Here is a 21,863-nt window from a genome sequence, read left to right as displayed (position 1 = left end):
GAAATGAGAAAGAAATGAGGATTCCGCGGCAGCCCTCGCCAGGGGCCACGGAGGGTAATCACTCTCCATTCTCGCCCAGCCAGGAGCTGTCAACCCTGGATATGCATGTTCTTGCTATTCCAGAAAATATTCAAACGTGGACAGAAATAATCACGTTTTCGATGAGCTGGATGTTGAAGCTTCTGTTCCAGATGATTAATCAGACTTTATTTGCCTCTCAGAGTTGGGGAGTTTATGTAGTTTTGGAAGTGGCTTGCTATTTTATGCACCATCTGCTGGGCTGTTAATAGTGGGCAGATCGTGCTGGCAGCTAGGAGGAGAGGTAAGGGACCCAGTGGAAGGAACCCAGATATTCCAGTGTGATTCAAGGGGACGGCCATTTGTGAAATTCGCCATGAACCTCATCACTCAGGCGCGGGGGCCTCCCTTCTCACCACACTGCAACCCGGGAGGGGCCAAGCCAGTATTTCCGGCGGGTCAGTCTGCTCAGATATGTGGGCAGGTAAGCCAGCTTCTCACTAACAGTCAGATTACTTTAAATAGAAATGAGGATGACTGTGGAGTTTCAAGACCTTTCCTGCGGGTGGCGAATATAGATATGATAGTAACCTAAAGAACTGTAAGCCTCACTCTGCGTGGTCCCCTTACTCCTGCAACAGATTCGAAAGAAGTAAGCACCTGGACACAAACATCTGTGCCCACGTCTAACTATGATTTGTGTTCACGATGACATCGATTGAGCATAATCTGGTAAATAGAAAGTCTGAAGGCAAGAAGGAGAAGACATTCGTGAGGTTAATTACTAGGACTCACAAGCAAGCTCGCCGTGACTTCACTGCTAAAGGAACACAGCTTTTGCTGTTGGTGGTGACGGTAGACAGGGTGGCATCCACCGAGGCTGTGTGGTCTGGGGACAGGGGCCACCTCCTCCTACCCTGGACTTCGTGTGAGTCACAGTCACTGATTCAGAGAAGAAACCAGTGCTGTCCTTGGAGTTTAATTTACAATGCTGAGGACTTGGCCCATGGACTTAAGGACAAGCAGGGCTTGGAAGCTGGGTGGAAGGCCCCACCCAGCAGGAGAGCAGCTCCAGGTGCCAGTCTGTAGTCCAAAGGAGGCGTCGGTGTCCTGGTCACTTCTTCCCACATGAGGAGAAGAGACCAGACAGGAGTGTATGACCCCCACCTATGCTGCTATGACACATTACCCCACACTGGCTGCCTTAAAGCCACGCACATGTACTCCCCTAGGTTTGGAGCTCAGAAATCGGAAATCCATGTCAATGAGCTGGTCGAGGCATCAGTGGGGCTAATTCCTGTTGGGAACTTTAGGTAAGAATCCCTTTCCTGCCTCTCTGGCTTCTGGATTGACATTCCTTGGTCCACGGCCGCTTCCTCCATCTTCAAGCCCCAGGATGGCACCTCACTTCAGCTGTCACACTGCCCTCTCTTCTTCCGTAGGGACCTGTCCTTTTGCCCCCCTCTTAACAAGGACACTCGTGATGTCATTTTTAGTATGCATCTGGGTAATCCAGGAAAATCTCCCCATCTCAAGCTCCTTGATTTAATCACATCTGCAAAGTCCTTTTTGCCACATAAGGTAGCATTTATTAGGGCCAGGAATTCAGACCTGATGTAGGCCCCCTTTCAGGACCCTTGTTCAACCCACCACGGAGGCTAAAGGGGCCTTGAGGTCACACAGTCATATCCACTGCAGAGGCAGACACAGAAGGGCTCTCTTTGCTAAAGAAGCATAGCCAAGGGCTGGAAGTCACAGCTGAATCCCTCGAACACTCACGGAAGGGCTGCTTATTACGCACCCCGTGTCTATCACCCCCGAGCTGCAGATTGGCAAAGCAGTCATTCACTCAGTCACTCAAACATTCCCACACTCAGTGGATACTCACTGAGGGATGTTCTCCAGAAACGTGGATGGCATCAGAGTACTTTGCAAGCACAATAGAGGCTGCACTGCACCCAGGAGAGCAGAGACAGATAGGTACATTACAGCACAGAGAGCCGCCATGCGGAAGTGAGCACACTGCAGTCTTGGTGCAGAGAATGGCTCCCACCAGCCTTCCGGGGCCTCGCCAGACAGGAAGCCTCCAGCAGGCAGTGCCGAGAAGCAGGAGACCTGTCAGCTGAACTGGAGTTGGCCAGGCCGAGAGGAGGAGGTGGGTGCAGTTCCTGGCAGCACTGGGGGTGAAACCTCTGAGATCCCCAATAGATCCGTGTGCCAAGGAGCAGGGAGCATACTGGGTCCAATTTATCCTCCAAATATCTCGGAACTCCGCTGCCCCACCTCCACCTCCCACCGTTTCTCATCTGGACTAGGAAGCATCTTCTCATGGCTCAGTGGCTACCTCCCAGGCGTCTGAAGCTGGGCAGCAGGCTCCGCAGGCAGTCGCCATGCTCCCTAGTGACTTGCGGTGGTGAGCACAGCAGTACCCACTTAAGCCGTTGAGCACTTGAGAGCCCACAGCCAGGAGTCACCGGGCCTTAGAGATCAGACTTCTACGCAGTACAGAGAACCAGTGCCTGGCCCCATCCACCTCTCCGTCTCCCCCCAGCTTCCCACTGTGTTCCCCCAACTGTGTGCTCCTCCCCTCCACGTGCTCCTGCCCTCCGTGTGCTCCTGCTCTCTGTGGATCAGATGAAATCGCATATTTGAGGGAATTTCATCATTCTCGAGACGGCACCGACAGCTTCAAGTGGAATAGTTGGTGCAAGAAGTGAATGCAGACCCGGGCCGTGCTGCAGCGGGCATGCCGCGGTGGCTTGGAAAACGCGAAGGTGGACACGGAGTACATCCTTCATAAAAGCATTAAAGTGAAATTTTCTTATCCAGTTATGCAGTTGACCCTTGGAGAGACCTCAGGAAAAATTAATTAACCTGTGTGTTCATTGCTCTTCTCTTTGGCAGTGGGGGTAAAGCCGTCATTTTGCAAATGCTCCCTTTTTCCTTCAGAAATTCTGTAAGGCTTAATGACCTCGTAGCTCTGTAAATTACTGTATGGCACCAAGAATTCCAGATGACAGCAGGATGGGCCCAGAGATTTCCAAATGTCAAGGAGACTCCCACAGGGCTTGGCTGTGTCCCTGGAAACTGGGAGGCAGGAGCAGGGCTCACACATGGGTTCTCCCTCCTGGTGGCTGCAGCCAGCTCCTCTCTCCTCCAGCAAGGTTTGCCCCATCTGAGCCGCGTCTCCAAGTCTCACAAACTCAGTCTACTCTGGTGACAGCTTGTCCTGTCTACTGTGATGATGGAGGCTTTCTCTTCTCCCTGCTCTTCTGAGACCTCTTCCTCACCATCCATTCAGCCAGCCTTTTTCAGACCCTGAGTATGTGCACCTCCCATTTCATAGCATGGTGGGCAGGAGCAACTGAGGTAGAGATGGGTGCTTTGACCTTGGGCAACCCACCTTACCCTCTCAACGTCTCCATCTTTCTCACCTGCAAAAAGGGGATAATAATGGTACCCACCTTTTATGGTAATTTTTTTTGAGATGGAGTCTTGCTCTGTCACCATGCTGGAATGCAGTGGCACGATCTCAGCTCACCGCAACTTCTGCCTCCCTGGTTCAAGCGATTCCCCTGCCTCAGCCTCCCAAGTAGCTGGGACTACAGGTACACACCACCACCTCTGGCTAATCTTTTGTGTATTTTAGTAGAGATGGGGTTTCACCATGTAGGCCAGGATGGTCTCGATCTCCTGACATCGTGATCCTCCTGCCTCGGTCTCCCAAAGTGCTGGGATGACAGGCATGAGCCACCACGCCTGGCCTATGGTAGTTTTAATGTCTGGATGCTCACTGTGTTAAGCACTCACTCCAGTTGCCGCGTGCATTGGAGTTATCAGCAGCACTAATCAGCTTGCAGCTCTTCATCAACCCCAGACTATTCCGAAGCCCTCGCTGTTGTTTTTTCCGTTCTAACTTCACATCTTCCTCATCCATATCCTTGGAAATCTCAGCAATGAGCTGTGGGGACTGTAAACTGACTGAGGTCTGGCTATCAGGGCAGGACCATCGTTATCCACTGTGGCAACTGACATCGCTCTCCTTGCAAGGTGTTTGTAACGCTTAATTTTTTGAAAATTATGGTAGAGGCAGGACAGCCAGTGCCTGCACTGCCCTGGTGTCAATGAGAGAGATCTTTAGTTTCATTTTTTCTTCTATACTCATAAAGCCATCCATTATTTAGGATAAAATCCACGTCCCAGGTTACATCAGTGGAATACTACTTTCTAAGGAAAAATTTGAAAATAACCCCATAATTTAGCCAGAGTATTTTATTCATTAATTAATCTGTACCCATAATTAATGGCCACAACCTGCCTTTCCCCGAATGAAGTCATTTTCAGCGTTTATTTTAAGAAACAGTATTGGATTTGAAAGGACCAGTGAGTCAGGTTGGACTGGTAATTGATGGTCTCATTCCAGCCTCTAAACCATCATTCTTATGACATCATGGTTAGACCTCGGGTTTCTTCTTAGTGAGAAAAGAGACACGTACATTTCAGGTTCTGGCCACTTTCCCAAAGTGTGGGTCTGTCTGCGTCTCATGCCAAGAAACATCAGTGCACATTCACCAAAGGACGGGGCAGCTGCAGCCGTAGCTGGTGACTCTGATAGAGGGATGGGTCCATTCCTGGAAAAATGGCAGCCGTTCTCAGAACAGAGTGCCTTCCGTATGTGGGGCCGTAGACTCTATCCTCCAGGGGATTAGTCTCTGTGGGCCGTTCACATGCTCATGTGTGCGCACACACACTCACATTCACACACATACACACTCACGTACATACGCACTCACATACTCACACATTCACACTCATAGACACCCTCCCCCCAAACATATACATACAAAAATCGTACATTTTCACTCACACATACATCCTCACACACTCACATTTACACACTCACATGTACACACTCATATGCACACCAACTCACACACACTCACACATGCACACACCCACACTTGCACACACATACATACTTTCACATTCACACACACGCATTCACATACTTTTACATTCACACAGACACATACAAACTCAGACACCCCCACACACATATATGTAAATCCCACATTTTAACTCACATTCACATACTCTCACACATATACTCACACATACATCCTCACACATACACATACATCCTCACACATACACATACTCACATTTACACACTCACACATACACACATGCACACCCACTCACACACTCACAGATGCACACCCTCACACGCTCACAGATGCACACTCTCTCACACCCTCTCACACACTCAGACACATGCACACACCTACACTTGCACACATACACACAGGCACACACACATGCACACACCCACACATTCACACACATACATACTTTCACATTCACACACACATTCACATACTTTACATTCACACACATACACACTCACAAACTCAGACACCCCACACACATATGCAAATCCCACATTTTCACTCACATTCACATACTCTCACACGTATACTCACACATACATTCACACACATTTACACACACATACACATGCACACCCACTCACACACAGATGCACACCCACTCACACACACTCAGATGCACACCCTCTCACACATGCACACCCACTCACACACACTCACACATGCACACCCACTCACACATACACACTCACAGGTGCACACTCTCACACACAGACACACATACACCTACCCTTGCACACATACACACAGGCACGCACACACTATACACAATCTCACATGCACACTTCGAGTATCAGGGAAAAACAACCGCAGAAGAGAGGTCCAGGGAAAATGCCATCTAGCAAGACATAGACTCCTGGACACTGAGCTTGTCCTGGGAAAAGGTGTGCAGGCAAAGAGATAAAACAAGCAGAAATACGGAGTGAGACCAGAGGTGCTGTGTCCAGCCGGCTAGGGACCGGCAGCTCCACTCCGCTCCTCTCGGAAAGGCTCGTGTGTATTTCCAAGCACCTGGACGCTAAGCTGTCTTTAATGACGAGAGAAAGCTTCGGAAGCCCCTGAGCATGGTGGAGAGTGACGGGTGGAGGTGTGTTTGGGGCAATTATCTCCATCTTGTCGTGGAATTAGCGTGAGGGCTTGCAGCTACAGCAGTTGCTGGCTCTGTGCACCTACATGAGATCGAGGGTCACAGCGGCCAAAGGGTGGACCCAGTTGTCTTCTCTCTCCATACAGACCCTCAGCCTTGCTCTCGATGCTCTGCCTGAGAGAGACGTCCCTGCCTGCTCCGTAAATATCCAGAATGGAAGTGCCTTGAGTGTTTCTGAGATTGTTCATGCTCTCTTTCAGGATAACTCACTTGGGCTTCCTATAAATTTACCCGTTCATTTCTGTGCAATGTCTGCTGCTGGTTTCTCCTCCCTTCCTATTTCATGCTAAATGGCTTTTCCTGCCTTGGCATTGCCCAGATTTTTTTTTTTTTTTCTGTACTTCTGTGATGAGTCAGTGCTTCCCATTGAGGGCCATGCATATTAAAACCTCTGCAGTTCAGACTCATGGGGTTTTCATTTCATTATTTGCTGCTAACACATTATTCTCGCTTATCCCTGCTTGAGCGCTCTGCTGCCTATCTATTTGCTCATTGAAAAATATTTATTAAGGACCTACTCTGTGCCAAGCCTGGGCCAGACCATGGGGACACAGCTGTGTACCAAGTAGACACAGGTCCTGTGTGTCTCCCGGGCAAAGCCCCACTCAGCACCTGGCAGAGCTCCTGGGCAGTGACTGGGGCCTGGTTTCCCCGTGAGTGCCGATGATGAGTCATGGAAAGAACACAGGACGTGAGGCCAAGCATATCCGGATTTGCCTCCGTGAATCAATCCACATTCATGGGCTCTTTGATCAGGGAAGGCAGCAGAAATGGGTGGCTGCTCACCCTCTACAGCCATGAAATGGGAAGCACAGTACCTACCCTACTGGCTGGCTGAATACCCAGGGCTAGCATATGTGAAGCCTTTAGGGGCTTGATAATGGGAACTATGTATTAACAGTTTTTATTTGTCACCTGTCTTCGTCCCAGAAACACGTTGGGGGAAGTAGGAGATGCTGCAGACGTACTTCCTATGGTCAGGGTGCTCATCATCCAACCAGAGAGAAAGAAGTGACCTGATTCTATCCAGCAAATGTCTACTGAGTCCTTGCAGGCAAGAGGCATATTTCAGGTTCAAGAGAAGATGCAGAGAAGACAGATGGGTATCCCAGGGGACTCCTTGCACACGTAGGCTGACACCAGGCCGGTGAAACAAATGCTCTGAGGTTTGCAAATAAGGATCAGTGAGGATCAGGCACGGTGGCTCACGCCTGTAATCCCAGCACTTTGGGAGGCCGAGGCAGGTGGGTCGCCTGAGGTCAGGAGTTCGAGACTAGCCTGGCCAATATGGTGAAACCTAGTCTCTACTAAAAATACAAAAAAAAAAAAAAAATAGCTGGGTATGGTGGTGGGCACCTGTAATCTCAGCCACTTCAGAGGCTGAGGCAGGAGAATTGCTTGAACCCGAAAGGTGGAGGTTTCAGTGAGCTGAGATCATGCCACCGCACCCCAACCTGGGCAAGGAGAGTTAAACTCCATCTCAATAATAATAATAATAAGTACAGATCAATGAGATTCAGGGGTAAATTGTGAGGGGGAGGTTTAGATTCCAAGATGTTTGTGAGGGAGCTGATGCTTATGCTGGGCCCTCAAGAGTGGAGGCAATTCTGTAAGCGGAAGCCGGGGGTCCAGAAAGCTCCAGGCGTGTCTGGACTTTCGGAATTGGGGGAGAGGGAGCACGTTGCCTGGTGCGCAAGGAAGTTACTCCCAGCCTAAGCTGAAAAGATGAGAGCAGACGCAGGGACCTTGACTCCCAGATGGGAGAGGCCCAGCAAGGGCTGCTGACCAGGGCGTGGCTTGATCAGAGTTGAAATTTGGAAAGATCTTTCTAGAGGCCTTTGAAGAAACAAGGGATAAGTGCCCAGGGAGGAGCTGGGTGCAGTCGTGCAAGTAGGGACAGTCCCACTGACTCAGATGGGGTGGAGGGAAAGCAAGATGGGGAGTCCTTCCAGAACCACTGTGTGTGCAGAGGGCGCCAGGCACAGGACCATTTGGGCCAAATCTACAATCCGCTGTCACCAGGTAAGACTGCACAGTCCACGTTCATTTCCCCCAAAACCCTTCAGACCGACTCCTTTTCCGACATTTTTGGGAGAGGGTAAGTGGAAACACACTTTGAAGCTGCCGTCAGGGCCTGCGGCTTCTCGGAACATCAGAGCTGGAAGGGCTTAGAGGCTGGCTCTCCCACACCGTTACAGGACCCTCCTGACAAGGTTTCCTGGCAGGTGACCAGCAGTCTCCACCTGAATGCAACATCACCAACATGGGCTTAAAATGGACTGGGCACTACGACTCTCTTGCATGGGTTATCTCACAAAATCTTCACAACAATCTTATTTTGAGATGAGACACTGAGACTCAGAGGCTTTGGCTAACCTACCAAAAGCCTAATTGCTGCTGTATAGTGGAGTGGGATCACACCTCGGGGTCGCACTCTTGACCACTGTGCCAGGCCCTACAACATGAACACGAAGCTTTGGGGCAGCTCTCTCCACAGCAGGGCAGCATGGACCCAAGCTCCTCCCTTGTTTGAACAGCTGCCCCCGATGTTTGATCCGAAGCCCTGGCTTCAGACCAGAGCATCCTTGTTCTTTGAACCCAGGGGCTCTGCCTCCAGGCTTTTCTCTCCAGCTCCTCCAGCCCTCCTGCACCAGACTTGGTTGCCTGACCTCTCACTAGCCTGGTGGCTCCCCTCTGAATGCTGAGTCAGTTAGTGTCTGTCACTTCACCTGGGCTGGCCTGGCTGGGGTGCAGCCAGTAACCTCTCCTCCCAGGGGATGTCCCTCCACCCCAACAATCTCAGGGGCTATTGAACTCATGGACAGCCACTTACTGACCCAGCCCAGAAACACGGCAGGTGATATGGCTTGGAGGTTTGTCCCCTCCAAATCTCACATTGAAATGCAGCCCCCAGTGTTGGAGGTGGGGCCCTTTGGGACCTATTTGGGTCATGGGGGGGATCCCTCATGAATGGTTTGGTCCCACCCTTGAGGTAAGGAGTGAGTTCTTGCTCTGAATTCCTGTGAGATCTGGTTGTTTGGAAAAGTGTGGCAGCCGGGCACAGTGGCTCCCACCTGTAGTCCCAGCACTTTGGGAGGCCGAGGCAGATGGATCAAGAGGTCAGGAGTTCAAGACAAGCCTGACCAACATGGTGAAACCTCGTCTCTACTAAAAATACAAAAATTATCCGGGCATGGTGGCATGTACCTACAACCTCAGCTACTCAGGAGGCTGAGACAGGAGAATCGCTTGAACCTGGGAGGCAGAGGATGCAGTGAGTTGAGATTGTGGCACTGTACTCCAGCCTGGGCAGAAGAGTGAGACTCTGTCTCAAAAAAAAGAGTGTGGCATCTCCCCCGACCCACTGTCTTGATCCTGTCCCCCAGGTGAGACACCTGCTCTCTGTCTACTTCCATCATGATTGGAAGCTTCCTGAGGCCTCACCAGGAACAGGTGTGGGAGCCATGTTTCCTGTACAGCCTGCAGAACCATGAGACAATAAACTTCTTTTCTTTATAAATATCCCAGCCTCAGGTATGCATTTTTTTTCTTTTGCAGTGGAGTCTCATTCTGTTGCCCAGGCTGGCATACAGTGGCACAATCTCAGCTCACTGCAACATCTGCCTCTCAGGTTCAAGGGATTCTCCTACCTCTCAGCCTCCCAAGTAGCTGGGATTACAGGTGCACACCACCACACCCAGCTAATTTGTTTTTGTATTTTTAGTAAAGACAGGATTTCACCATGTTGGCCAGGCTGGTCTCAAACTGACCTCAGGTGATCTGCCCACCTTGGCCTCCCAAAGTGCTAAGATTTCAGGCGTGAGCCACCACACCCGGCCAGGTATTCCTTTATAGCAACACAAAACCAGCTTAACACAGCCGGCTTCCCTCCAGGCAGGCTTCCTTCCCATTTCCCAGAACCTATTCCTCTCCTCTGGCTGATTCCTTTGATCAGCATCTGCCCCTCCTCGACCCCCACCCCAGCCCCTGGTAACCACAAAGCTACTCTCCACTTCTGAGTTTGACTCTCTTGGATTCTACATATGAGTGTGATTGTATGGTTCTTACTAATACCTTTCTGTGCCTGGCTTATTTCACTTAGCAATGTCCTCTAGATTCACCCACATTGAGGCAAATTGTAGAATTTCCTTCTTTTTTTGAGGTTGAATAATATCCAAATATTTTACAGATGCCCCCTCTGTGCTTTTGTTCAAGTCCTTGATGAAGATGTTGAATAGAAAAGAACAATTTCTTCAACAAGCTCACCCGTGTTTCTGGGTGTCAGGGTGCACCCCTTTCTTTTCACATGGTCTGTGCTTCCAGCCTAGCCCACCTCGGAATGTTCTCTGGGGATTTTCACTCTGAATGCTCCAGGGGCCTCTGCGATGCACACAGACCTAACGCCCAACAGATATTTGTCAGTGGGAGACCCAAGAACACTGCACTGGGGCCAGAGTGGTTTCTTCTTTCAAAAGTGACAGCGTTTATCTACCCTCAGCTGTGAGCACTGAGCAGGTCTCAGTCCCACCCACGTGAGGTCAAAGCACATGGCTACCTTTTCTTATGTTCTTTCTTTCTCTCTTTCTCTCTCTCTCTTTCTTTCTTTCTTTTTCCTTCTTCTTTCTTTCTTTTTCTTTTGACAGAGTTTTGCTCTGTCTCCCAGGCTGGAGTGCATTGGCTCACTGTAACCTCCACCTCCCGGGTTCAAGCGATTCTCCTGCCTCAGCCTCCTAAGTAGCTGGGATTCCAGGTGCCTGCCACCACACTTGGCTGATTTTTGTATTTTTAGTAGAGATGGGTTTTGCCGTGTTGGCTAGGCTAATCTTGAACTCCTGACCTCAAGTGATCCACCCGCATCAGCCTCCCAAAGTGCTGGGATTATGGGCATGAGCCACCGTGCCCAACCAACATGGCAGCTTCTTGTTGCTGAAGATGCCGTGGAAGGGGACGTGCACACATCCTCCAACCCTGACAGAAACGGCAGCAGGTTGGTGTCATTTTCCACGCTGCTCAGAGGAGGGTGCATGCATGAGCAGGACTGAGGAAGGCTCAAGGTCATGCAGCCTAACTCCTAAATCCGAAGCCCTCACTCATACCCCTGCGCCTCCCTGTCCCCCGGACGTCCCAGGGTGATGACCTCCAAAGGACTTCTCTTACCCACAGAAAACCATAAGAAACATGGCCATGTGCTCTTCTAAGATCCACAGGTCCAGGGTCTGTGGATACAGCTGTCTCCAGCTATAAGAAAAAGCGCGTTGGCAGCACGTGTGCTCCTGGAACCTCAAGGCTGTTCCTAGGCAGGGCCTTCATAGATGCTAAAAGCAGAAAGAAAAAAAGCAATCAGAAAGCAATAACAAAACAATCACAAGATCTGCTCCGTAACTCCAGAGGCTTCCTACTCAGAGCATTTTATGAAAATGTCCAACTGTGGGGCTCTAATCCACTAAGATTGCTCAATATCTCACTTCAGGGAAACAGTACTTCCAGGCTGGCTGCTCAGCAGCTCTGCTCTGAGTTTTCAGGAAGGTGAGCCTTCGGGCAGGCCTCAGTGCTGCTTCCCCTCACCCTCCTTCTCACCTGCAGCCTTGGCAGAATCCCACCTTTCCTCTTGCAGTTCAACTTCTCAAAGAGAGAAAATGAAAATGTGATTTTCTCTAGGCAAATCTCTCACAGTTTTATACATTTTCTCTCGAGGCAGGAATAGACCTTTCTTTTTTTCTTTTCCTTTTAGAAAAATCGAAGGTGGCTTTAAAATGTCAAATTTTCTGATGGAGGACAAACTGCTTTTTAAATATCACAGTTTCTAAAATGCACCCTTTTTAATTTTACTCTCATCATCTTTCTCCAAAACCTGTCCCAAGTCTCCATACTGAGAAGCATAAGGATGTATATTTTCTGCACAAGTGGCAATAATGAGTGTTCAAAGGTGGTTATTTGGGATTAATTAAAGGAGAATGATCTCATAATTGGCAGGGACACTGTAGCAGGCTGTCACTCCCGGGCCAGGGATCTCGACCTTCCCACTGGCTCCCTGGAGGAGCGGAGCCGCCTGCTCTGGCCTGCAGGTGCGTCACTGCCTCACAGGGCATGCCAAGCTCCAGGGCTGCCCTGCTGTGAGCTACCTACCTGCATCCAGCCCTAGCAGAGTTCTCAGGCTTCAGCGTGAGCATCTGTGGGTCAGTTCTGCCTTGCACTGCTCCTTCCAACACATGACCTTGTAGGAGAGATTTTATTTCTTCCCACATCAGGGTCTCAGCACAGGAGAGGTGGCCATGAGGACCATGTCGTCTCCTGCTGAGGGGATCAGTAGTCAGAGCATCTCACTAAGAGCTTAGGATGCAAGGTGGGCTTGGTTCACGCTGATGCAGTTCTCAGCCCCACAGTCAGGAAGGCTGTAGGGCCCATGAAAGGAAGAGGCCCCCAGCAGTGCAGGAGAGAGACAGGACCACCAAGGGAACAGCCCCTGAGTACCCACCTTGAGCAGGAAGGCCCTCCTCACCCCAGCCTGTTCCAGCCCTGTGGAGTCATGGGGGAGCCAACAGGCACTTCCAAGACTGGGAAGCTCCCAGGCTGTGGATTCGATGTGTTAGTTACCTACAGCTGCTGTTATAAATTCACCCAAGCGGGGTGGTGTTGAAACAACAGACATTGACTCTCTCACAGTTCTGGAGGCTGGAAGACCCAAATCAAGGTGCAGCAGGACTGGCCCCATCTGCGGGGTCTGAGGGAAGGTCTGCTCCAGACCCCTCTCCAGCTTCTGGGTGCTCCAGGCCTGTAGAGGCACCAGTCCAATCCCCTCCTCCATCTTCACGTGGCCTCCCCTAGTGCTCCTCCCTGTCTCTTCTAGAGATGCTTGTCATTGGATTTCGGGCCCATCCTAATCCAGATGATCTCATCAGAAGATTTTTTTTTTTTTTTGAGACACGGCTTTGCTCTGTTGCCCAGGCTGGAGTGCAATGACACAATCTCAGCTCACTGCAACCTCCACCTCCCAGGTTCAAGCGATTCTCCTTCCTCAGCCTCCTGAGTAGCTGGAATTACAGGCATGTGCCACAACACCTGGCTAATTTTTATATTTTTGATAGAGACGGGGTTTCACCATGTTGGCCAGGCTGGTCTCGAACACCTGACCTCAGGTGATCTGCCTGCCTCGGCCTCCCAAAGTGCTGGCATCACAGGCGTGAGCCACCGTGCCCGGCCCACAAGATTCTTAATTGCATCTGCAAAGACCTTTTCACCAAATAAGCTCAGATTCACAGGTCCCAGGGGCTACAACGTGGACATGGTTTTTGGGGGATTACCATTCAATCTATTACAAGAAATGAGACCTACCTCTAGCTGAGAGAGAGGAGGGCACCCCTGAAAACAGACAGCTCTGAGCCTCAGTGTGTGAAGAGAAAAACAGGAGTAGCAACAATAGTAAAAGAATAATAAAACATCTTGCCCGGGGCTCCTGTCAGGAAGGAGCATGAGGAGAGAAGCTGTATGTATGCATGGACCGACGTTTTTAATAATAATATCTCCTGAGCTGCATCCCACACTTAGTGGCAACTCTCATCATGTTTTGAAAACTCGATATCATGGAAATCAAATTTAAAATGGACACCCGGCATCCACAAGAGAGCATTTGGGCATCGGAGAGCATCACTTGTACACATTCAAAAAGAAAAGACTTAGAGCTGGTTATGAGGCTGCTAGCAAGCACAGGCCTGGAGGAAGTCCGAAGAAACTGAATCGCTCATGCATTGCTGGTGGGATTGTTAAATGGTAGAGCCACTCTGGAAAACCGTTTGGCAATTTCTTAAAAATTAAGCATGCAACCCAATACTGTATTCCTGGGTATGTATCCCAGAGAAATGAAGATTTATGTTCACATGAAATCTAGTACACAAATGTTCACACCTTTTTTTTTTTTCAAAATAGCCCCAAACTGGGAAAACAACCCAGATAGCTTTTAACAAGTAAATTATTAAACAAACAAACAAAAAAAACTTGTATTAGCATACACAGACCACATCTCAGTAGTAAAAAGGAACAGACAACTTCCCTAATTTTCCAGAGCATTCTGCTGGGTGACAAAAACAAAAAGCCAACCCCTGAAGGTTGCATATGCCATGATTCCATTATTACAATATTCTTGAAATGACCACGTTATAGAAATAAGGATCGGATTAGAGATGTCAGGCATTGGGGAGGGTGGGGCACAGGAAGGAATGGCTGTGGTTACAAAAGGGCATTTGAAGAATCTCTGGGTTACATAAATGTTCTGTGTCTTGATTTAATCAGTGTCAATATCCTAGTTATGATATTGTGCTATGATTTTGCAATATGTCGCCTGGGGGGAAAACTGAGTAAAGGGTACATGAATGTTCTCCATATAATGTATCTTATAATAGCATGTGAATGTGATTCTACAATTGTCTCAAGATAAAAAGTGTAATTACAAAGGCACAAGTCATGAGCATTACATCTTTCTGTTTCCAAGTCTTAAGAGTCTTCAAGCTTGTCAATTTGATTGCTTGGGGTAGATCTTGGGTTTTATGGCTTTTGCTGTTTCTCTCAGAACACGTCTGCCATCATATTGCAAAGCTCATTCTCAGTCTCCTGAAGCGTGAGAGATGGCATGGAGCAAGAAAGAACCACCCCAGTACCCGAGGAAGCCCCTTCCTCTGCCGACCTGGCTACCCAGGGTTGTCACCTGAGTGGGCTCAGGTAAGACCAGCAGGAACCAGGACACCAAGCTCAGAATCATGCAAGTGCATGTATCGTTCTAAGCCATGAGGAATGGGGGCATTTGTTACGCAGCCATTGATAACCAATACAGGCTGAATGGTTATGTGTTATGGACGTGGCCTTGGTTGAGAAGATGGCCCAAACTCCTTCTCCTCTGAGATCTGGAGCTCTACCTCATGGCTATAAATTAAGGTCAGGCCCATGTAAGGCACTTGCATGGTTAGCCTGGAGAGAGACATTGTCCTGTCAAGACAGGGTCTGCGCTTCCTTTTCAGTCTCATCTATTTACAAATGTGCCTCCAGGTTCTGTTGAAATTTGTCTGAGAATTTACGGCTGAGGCCTATCAACCATTCCTTGAACCTTTCAGCTTCCTAAAGCCTCACCTCACCACAGGAAGTGAGCCCAGGAAACTTTCTACAAAAGAATCCATCACCACGGGCTGCATGGTGGACGGATTGACATTGAAAGGCCTTGTATTTGCAGTTTTGCAAGTTATGCCTATAATACAAAGGTGAAAAAAATCCTGTATTATTCAGCTATGAACTGCAGACAGAAAATAACTCCAGCAAAGCAACTATGGCTTGCATTGTTTAGCACTTCATAAATTTCAGAGAGCTTCCAAATCTGAGATGATTTTTGGTCTTTATGGTATTTATCTGATGTGAGAAGAGGACATACTTGTATGAGGAAATCTAGCTGCCACTCAGTCCTAACACATTTGAACTAGTCAATGGCTAAGTTGAGCAAAGTCCCTGTCCCCCAGAATGTAAAATTCTCACTGTCCCAGCTGCGTTCACTTCTGTATGTACAGGAGTACATCATAGATGCTCAATCTGAATTTGTCAAATATGCGTTTTCTGCCATACAGGTACCTTGCTCAATCTGATAACCTTAACCTCGATAGACTGCCTTGCTCATAACAAGTGGCCATGTGATGTTTCCTAAGCAGAGCTGAGTGAGTTACTATTGGTGAACAACATTTTATGGCTGTTTCCTTTATTTAAATGCTAATTTTTTAAAAGCTTACATGCTGACTTAGTCTGCCTCTTCCGTTGGAGATGCAAGCCCTAATAAATACCAGCCAGTGGTGATAAGTGAGGGAAACGTATCAACAGACCTGACCGTGGGGCCCACATCAACACTCAAATTTACAAACACCCTTGGCAGTTCAAACACATCCCCATTTGCAGCTGAGCGACCTGGGAAGCATCACTTATGCTCTCCAGACTTTTGATTTCCCATCCAAAAACAGGAGCAATGATACCAACCAACCTTGCTGGCAGTTATGATAATTAAGAGTACTACGTGCTAGCCGTCTGGCAGAGAGATTGTTCCACGTGAGGACTGCTACAGGGGCAGATGCTCTTGCTGTTGACAGAAGCTGCATATTGTAGGTCCACAGAGTATCAGAAACAGAAGAATCACTATCGCTGGGGTGAGGCAAAACTGAAGCTGCCTTCTCATTTGTCAATCCTCAGCTTAAAGGACACTCCTTATAGATGCTACCACTTTCCTTCTCTGAGGTGGCACCCACAGCCCTCCATGACTCTGTGGGACATCCCATCCTGCTGTGCTGGTGACTTCCAGCCTTGGTACCTGTGTCCTGGGCTACATCACCCCTGCCCCCATCCTCTAGGCTGGCTCCTGGGAGGTAAGTAGGATGGGAATCATGCTGAGAATTCCTGCCTCCTACATCCACAGTGTCCACCCCTGCACCTTCCTGCTTCCCTGGAGCTTCCAAGTTCACTCTGGCTGAAGCCAAGTCCCCTTCTCATTTCTCTGTTGCTGAGCTGGGTTGGACAGAGTCTGGGATTAAATGGTGGTGGACAGAGGAGAATGTGGAGGGAGAGGTCTGGCATTTGAGGCTCAGAGCTTGAAGTCTAAGACCTCTTTCCTTCGTATCTCCCAGAAAGGAGATGGCTCCTCCTATCCCAGTATAAGCTCTCACCTTGTAGTCTTGCAAAATTCTGTGTGAACCCTAAATATTTTGTAAAAAGTGTAATGAAACAGATCCGCCCCAAGTCCACAGAAGTATGCAGTTCTGTGTGCCCATGGAGAGGCTGGCTCTGCCTTGGAACTGACAAAGCTCCTTTCGGGTTCTTGTTAAAATGCAGATCAGGATGCAGTAGGTCTGGGTAATGGCCTGAAGCTCTGCATTTCTAACAGGGCTCCTGGTGCTGCTGCTGCCTCTGGTCCTTGCCACCCATGCAGCCCAGGGAGGCCTAGGGCTGGAATCCTGGAATCAGGGGTCACAGTTGTGTGGCTTATGGCACATGGCTTATCCTCTCATCTCTGTGATATGAGGACAGGGATGGCCATCTCCTTGTGTTGCAGGCAGAACTGAGAGTTTGTGGGTAACTCAGGTGTGAGAAGGCTGATGTGGTCTCAGGAACAACATACAGCTTCCTTACACAGGCGACAGAGGCAAGAGCTTTCGGAGTAAGAGAAATGAAGTGTCGAGTCAGGGAAAGACGTGGAGAAACCTTAAGTGCATACAGCTAAGCAAAATAAGTCAACCTGGAAAAGTGACAGACGGTGTGATTCCAGCTATACAACATCCCGAGAAAGGTGAAATTATGAGGATAGTAAAAAGACCAGTGGTTGCCAGAGGTTCGGGTAGAGGGAGAGGAACAGGTAGCGCACAGAGGATCTGCAGGGCAGAGGAGATACTCTGGGTACTGTAATGGGGGATTCCTGTCATATTTGCCCAGACCCACAGAATGCAACACATCAAGTGTAAACCCTGGTGGAAATTACAGATTTTGGCCAACGTATCAATATTGGCTCATCAATTGTAACAATGTACCACTCGAATTGTAGCAACGTGCCATTCTATTGTAACAAGGTGCCACTCCATTGTAACAACGTGCCACTCCATTGTAACAACATGCCACTCCGTTGTAACAACGTGCCACTCCGTTGTAAAAACGTGCCACTCCAGTTGTAACGTGCCACTCCACTCCAGTTGTAACAACGTGCCACTCCGTTGTAACAACGTGCCACTCCAGTTGTAACAACGTGCCACTCCGTTGTAACAACGTGTCACTCCAGTTGTAACAACGTGCCAGTCCGTTGTAACAACATGCCACTCCAATTGTAACAACGTGCCACTCCGTTGTAACAACGTGCCACTCCAGTTGTAACGTGCCACTCCACTCCAGTTGTAACAACGTGCAACTCCGTTGTAAAAACATGCCACTCCAGTTGTAACAACGTGCCACTCCGTTGTAACAACGTGCCACTCCAGTTGTAACGTGCCACTCCACTCCAGTTGTAACAACGTGCCACTCCGCTGTAACAACATGCCACTCCAGTTGTAACAACGTGCCACTCCATTGTAACAACGTGTCACTCCAATTGTAACAACGTGCCACTCTGTTGTAACAACGTGCCACTCCAGTTGTAACCACCTGCCACTCCGTTGTAACAATGTGCTACTCCAGTTGTAACGTGCCACTCCACTCCAGTTGTAACAACGTGCCACTCCACTCCAGTTGTAACAACGTGCCACTCCGTTATAACAACGTGCCACTCCAGTTGTAACAATGTACCACTCCGTTGTAACAACGTGCCACTCCAGTTGTAACGTGCCACTCCACTCCAGTTGTAACAACGTGCCACTCCATTGTAACAACGTGCCACTCCAGTTGTAACAACGTGCCACTCCGTTGTAACAACGTGCCACTCCAGTTGTAACAACGTGCCACTCCGTTGTAACAACATGCCACTCCAGTTGTAACAGCATGCCACTCCGTTGTAACAACGTGTCACTCCAGTTGTAACAATGTGCCACTCCGTTGTAACAACGTGTCACTCCAGTTGTAACAACGTGCCACTCCGTTGTAACAATGGGTCACTCCAGTTGTAACAACATGCCACTTTGTTGTAACAACGTGTCACTCCAGTTGTAACAACGTGCCACTCCGTTGTAACGTGTCACTCCAGTTGTAACAACGTGCCACTCCAGTTGTAACCACCTGCCACTCCGTTGTAACAATGTGCCACTCCAGTTGTAACGTGCCACTCCACTCCAGTTGTAACAACGTGCCACTCCGTTGTAACAACATGCCACTCCAGTTGTAACAACGTGCCACTCCGTGTAACAACGTGTCACTCCAGTTGAAACAACGTGCCAGTCCGTTGTAACAACATGCCACTCCAGTTGTAACAACGTGTCACTCCGTTGTAACAACGTGTCACTCCAGTTGTAACAACGTGCCGCTCCGTTGTAACAACATGTCACTCCAGTTGTAACAACGTGCCAGTCCGTTGTAACAACGTGCCACTCCAGTTGTAACAACGTGTCACTCCGTTGTAACAACGTGTCACTCCAGTTGTAACAACGTGCCACTCCGTTGTAACAACGTGTCACTCCAGTTGTAACAACGTGCCACTCCAGTTGTAACAACGTGTCACTCCGTTGTAACAACGTGTCACTCCAGTTGTAACAACGTGCCACTCCGTTGTAACAACGTGCCACTCCAGTTGTAACAACGTGCCACTCCGTTGTAACAACGTGTCACTCCAGTTGTAACAACGTGCCAGTCCGTTGTAACAATGTGCCACTCCAGTTGTAACAACGTGTCACTCCGTTGTAACAACGTGTCACCCCAGTTGTAACAATGTGCCACTCCGTTGTAACAACATGCCACTCCAGTTGTAACCACCTGCCACTCCGTTGTAACAATGTGCCACTCCAGTTGTAGCAACCTGCCACTCCGTTGTAACCACCTGCCACTCCGTTGTAACAATGTGCCACTCCAGTTGTAACCACCTGCCACTCCGTTGTAACAATGTGCCACTCCACTTGTAACCACCTGCCACTCCGTTGTAACAACGTGCCACTCCAGTTGTAACAACCTGCCACTCCGTTGTAACAACGTGCCACTCCAGTTGTAACCACCTGCCACTCCGTTGTAACAACGTGCCACTCCAGTTGTAACGTGCCACTCCACTCCAGTTGTAACAACGTGCCACTCCGTTGTAACAACATGCCACTCCAGTTGTAACAACGTGCCACTCCGTTGTAACAACGTGTCACTCCAGTTGTAACAACGTGCCAGTCCGTTGTAACAACGTGCCACTCCAGTTGTAACAACGTGTCACTCCATTGTAACAATGTGCCACTCCAGTTGTAACCACCTGCCACTCCGTTGTAACAACCTGCCACTCCGTTGTAACAATGTGCCTCTCCAGTTGTAACCACCTGTCACTCCGTTGTAACAACATGCCACTCCAGTTGTAACCACCTGCCACTCCGTTGTAACAACGTGCCACTCCAGTTGTAACGTGCCACTCCACTCCAGTTGTAACAACGTGCCACTCCGTTGTAACAACATGCCACTCCAGTTGTAACAACGTGCCAGTCCGTTGTAACAACGTGTCACTCCAGTTGTAACAACGTGCCAGTCCGTTGTAACAACGTGCCACTCCAGTTGTAACGTGCCACTCCACTCCAGTTGTAACAACGTGCAACTCCGTTGTAAAAACATGCCACTCCAGTTGTAACAACGTGCCAGTCCGTTGTAACAACGTGCCACTCCAGTTGTAACAACGTGCCAGTCCGTTGTAACAACGTGCCACTCCAGTTGTAACAACGTGTCACTCCATTGTAACAACGTGCCACTCCAGTTGTAACCACCTGCCACTCCAGTTGTAACAACGTGCCACTCCGTTGTAACAACATGCCACTCCAGTTGTAACCACCTGCCACTCTGTTGTAACAACGTGCCACTCCAGTTGTAACCACCTGCCACTCCGTTGTAACAACGTGCCACTCCAGTTGTAACAACCTGCCACTCCATTGTAACAACGTGCCACTCCAGTTGTAACCACCTGCCACTCCGTTGTAACAACGTCCCACTCCAGTTGTAACCACCTGCCACTCCGTTGTAACAACGTGCCACTCCACTTGTAACCACCTGCCACTCCGTTGTAACAACGTGCCACTCCAGTTGTAACAACCTGCCACTCTGTTGTAACAACGTGCCACTCCAGTTGTAACCACCTGCCACTCCGTTGTAACAACGTGCCACTCCAGTTGTAACCACCTGCCACTCCGTTGTAACAACGTGCCACTCCAATTGTAACAACCTGCCACTCCGTTGTAACAACCTGCCACTCCGTTGTAACAACCTGCCACTCCAGTTGTAACAACCTGCCACTCCGTTGTAACCACCTGCCACTCCGTTGTAACAATGTGCCACTCCAGTGCAAAATGTCAATAATGAGAAATGGTGTGCAGGACATGTGTAGGAACTCTCTGTATTTTCTGCCTAATTTTTCTATAAACCTAAACCGGGTCATAAAAATAAAGTCTATTGTTATTTTTAGCAATAAAAATAAACAAACATTAACAGATATTTCAAATAAAAGAGATACAAGAACTTAGCTGCTGGAGAAGCCCTGCTAGCAGAGCACACAGAGCACGTCCCTCCACCTCCAGCCTCATCTCTCAGCCTCCCATCACCTCCTCTGCCAAAGAAGCAGCACCAATAATGAAAACATGAGCAGTCCACAGACCCAAGACTCAATCTGTTCTGCGGTAAATCTGCTCTTTGCCAATCCTGGGGAGATTTTCCATCAGTCCTTTCGAACTCATGGCCACCTTCCTCCCAACTCACCAGATGCAGATCAAATGGCAAAGGCAGCATTTTCCCAAGTGTCCTCTCCAAGTCTGGACAAGGGGAGGCGGAATCACAGGGAAAACATTCTCCTGCAGATTTGCCCTGTGGCGTTAGGCCTGACTCAGGGTCTATCCATGCATAACAATCTCGTGGAGTGTCCGGCCCAATCTTAGTGCTTGGCAGGTGGGAGGCATCACCGACCTTCCTCCAAGAATTAGGCAGTGTCCACGCCCGCCCAGAGCTACAGCCTACACAGATGTAGAATCACCGCTTTTAAGTGGAATAGACAGCTCTTATCTATATTTGATCTTAGCCAAAAGGCCAGGAAACAACGAGAGCTCTTGTCTATGGAAGCAAATGTTAAAAAGATTAGTTTCCATGGTTGCTGA

General features: G+C 49.1%; 1 pseudogene; it reads left to right on the top strand.

Moving 5' to 3' along the window:
* The first annotated feature begins 726 nt into the window (after positions 1-726).
* The window catches only part of LOC105715228 (large ribosomal subunit protein uL16-like), a 41,508-nt pseudogene continuing 20,371 nt past the window's right edge, over positions 727-21,863 (top strand).

This window comes from Aotus nancymaae, unplaced genomic scaffold (assembly GCF_030222135.1).
Source record: "Aotus nancymaae isolate 86718 unplaced genomic scaffold, 86718_ANA_hifiasm-v0.15.2.pri h1tg000076l, whole genome shotgun sequence".
Taxonomy (NCBI): Eukaryota; Metazoa; Chordata; class Mammalia; order Primates; family Aotidae; genus Aotus; species Aotus nancymaae.
This window is presented reverse-complemented; position numbering and strand designations above follow the sequence as displayed.